General features: G+C 36.7%; 1 pseudogene; it reads left to right on the top strand.

The window, feature by feature from the left end:
• Positions 1-334: 334 nt before the first annotated feature.
• Positions 335-2,012, top strand: LOC133876060 (cytochrome P450 71A1-like; annotated as a pseudogene).
• The last annotated feature ends 904 nt before the right edge of the window (positions 2,013-2,916 follow it).

Genomic DNA, 2,916 nt, shown 5'->3' with positions numbered 1-2,916 from the left:
TTGTTATCATGTCCGGCTCTATTGTTCTAAACTTTCTCCATTGTATTAAGTAAACTCATGCACCCTTAATTATATCACATCATGCCAACCCCACTTTAAGTTCATTATTGCGTCTCCCACTTCACATTGGATTTGCTGAATGGAGGAAAATAAATAATTGAGAAAACTTTGGAATGTAGTGCCCTAGAACAATACTGTTTAATTAACCTGGGATTTTTATTGAAAGCAATGTTTCAAAAGATTAAAAAAAAAAGTTTTATGGGTTATATATTTCATACGTATTGGGTATTGAAACTAGAAAAGCAATTTTAGTCACCTTTGTTCTAAAAACCTGAGAAAGGAAATGGCTCTACCAAGTCCATGGTTGCAACAATCATGGCAAGTGCTACACAAAATAGCCTTTAATCAACTCCTCTCACTTGTTTTCTTCATCTCTTTTCTTTATGTTTTCAAGTGTATGAGAGGTGGCAAACCCAATTTACCTCCATCCCCACCAAAGCTACCAATCATCGGCAACCTACACCAGCTTGGCACACTCCCGCACCGTTCTCTTCAAGCCCTTTCTAACAAGTATGGCCCTCTAATGTTCTTATACTTGGGCAATGTTCCAACCCTTGTGGTGTCATCTCCAGATATGGCCAGAGAAATGATGAAAACTCATGACATCATTTTCTCAAACCGGCCCCAAACCATAGCTGGCAATATCTTACTCTATGGATGCAAAGATATAGGGTTCTCACCCTACGGTGAGTATTGGAGGCAAGCTAAGAAAATCTGTGTCCTTGAACTTTTGAGCCTTAAAAGTGTGCAATCGTTCCAGTATGTAAGGGAAGAAGAAGTTGAAGCATTGATCAACAACATACGTGACTCGTGTCTCAAAGGTGCTTCTATTAATCTAAGTGAGATGTTGATTGCAACCTCGAACAACATAACCTCTAGATGTACACTTGGATAGAAGTTTGAAGGAGAAAATGGTAAGAGCAGGTTCAGACAACTGACAAGAAGAGCAATGAAGCTATTTTCAACATTCTGTTTTGGAGATTTTTTCCCTTCTTTGGGATGGATTGATGTTCTTACGGGATTAATTCCAAGTCTGAAAGCCACTTTTAGAGAATTAGATTTTTTTTTTGATCAAGTGATTGAAAAACACAAGACAGAGAAAGAAAAGTGATGATAACCAGCCTAATAAGCTTGATTTCTTGGATATTCTCCTCCGACTTCAAAAGAATGGCATGCTCGACATTGAGCTTTCCAAAGACAACCTCAAAGCAATTCTAATGGTTCCTCTCTCTCTCTCTCTCTCTCTCTCTCTCATACACAAAAGCACAGACACACGCACTTCTAAAGTTTTCTTTTTTCCACATTTTCAGGACATGTTTGTGGCAGGATCTGATACCAGTGCAACAATTTTGGAATGGTTAATGGCAGAACTGATAAAAAATCCAAGTATCATGAAGAGAGCACAAGAAGAGGTGAGAAGAGTGGTGAGCAAGAAGTCAAAGTTAGACAAGAATGATATCAATAAAATGGATTACTTGAAATGTATTCTTAAAGAAACTCTAAGACTGCATCCACCAATTCCTCTCTTGCTACCTCGGGAAACATTAACAAGTGTGAAAATTGGAGGTTATGATATTCCGCCAAAAACAAGAGTATATACTAATACATGGGCAATGCAAAGGGACCCTAAAGTATGGGAGAGGCCAGAAGAATTCCTCCCGGAGAGGTTCGAAGACAACCCGATTGATTTCAGAGGCCAAGACTTTGAATTCATCCCATTTGGAGGTGGGAGAAGGGGATGTCCGGGGTTGACATTCGGTGTTGCTTCAGTTGAATATGTTGTTGCAAACATCTTATATTGGTTTGACTGGAAGTTGCCTAGTGCTAATGTAGAGGGAGAGGACTTGGACATGAGTGAATCTAACGGCCTTACTGTGACAAAGAAAATTCCTCTTCGTCTTGTACCAGTACTACACTCTCCTTCATCTATATATGCATCAGGTTCCTTGTAACTTTTCTTCCTTCACTTGGTCTGTTTTAGCATTTGCTGTCTTTTCGAAATTAATGGAAGGGAAAAAGTGGCTTCAACCTTAATAATAATAATTATTATTATTATTAGTGAAGCTTGAGTGTTCCCCTTCCATGGCAACTCTCACGCTCCATACCGCCAAACAGATTGTACACAATAATATGTAAAACATTACCCACTAACCAGTCAAGAGAATTTCATGGGATGTACGACATTTGATATATTCATCCAAAGAAAAAATTAAAAATACAGATTGAAGTTGCGTTAAGTATATCAGGTTATGTTTTTTAGGCTTCTATCCAAAACAAAAAAAGGAAAGAGGATAATAAAAATAAAAAGATGAAAGAAAAAGAGAAAACTTCATATCTTAGTACACCGTGGATCTACCATTATATTATGATTGTCCTTTTTGCTATGCCAAATCGATCCCATTGGGTGCGTAATTTGATTAAATAAGGATAAATTTTAATATGATACACTACTTAAAAAAAAAAACAAATAAATAAAAAACAAATATGTCATTAGTGTCGTTTTCTTCAATTAGCGTCTTTTTAAAAAAAATGACGCTAACATTTTCATTTGGCGTTCACTACAAAAAAATCTGTTTATTAGCAGCAACAAAAACTTGCCTATGATAGTGCTATCGTCACCGCTATTGATCAATAGCGGCAACATGTCGATGCTAATAATCGGACGCTAATGATCCATAGTAGCAACACGGCGATAATATTTTTTTGTTGACGTTAAACTCATTAGAACTGAGACAAAATGTCGTCGCTAATCTCAAGTACATTCTTTGTTATTGTTTGTTCATTTTCTTAAGACAAATTGTTTTGTTGATTTGCTAGATTAATAGTTATTAAAATATGCTCGTATTCTTGCAAATA

The sequence above is a fragment of the Alnus glutinosa genome, chromosome 8, assembly GCF_958979055.1.
Source record: "Alnus glutinosa chromosome 8, dhAlnGlut1.1, whole genome shotgun sequence".
NCBI lineage: Eukaryota > Viridiplantae > Streptophyta > Magnoliopsida > Fagales > Betulaceae > Alnus > Alnus glutinosa.
The sequence above is the reverse complement of the archived record's forward strand: the minus strand, read 5'-3'. Positions and strand labels throughout refer to the sequence as shown.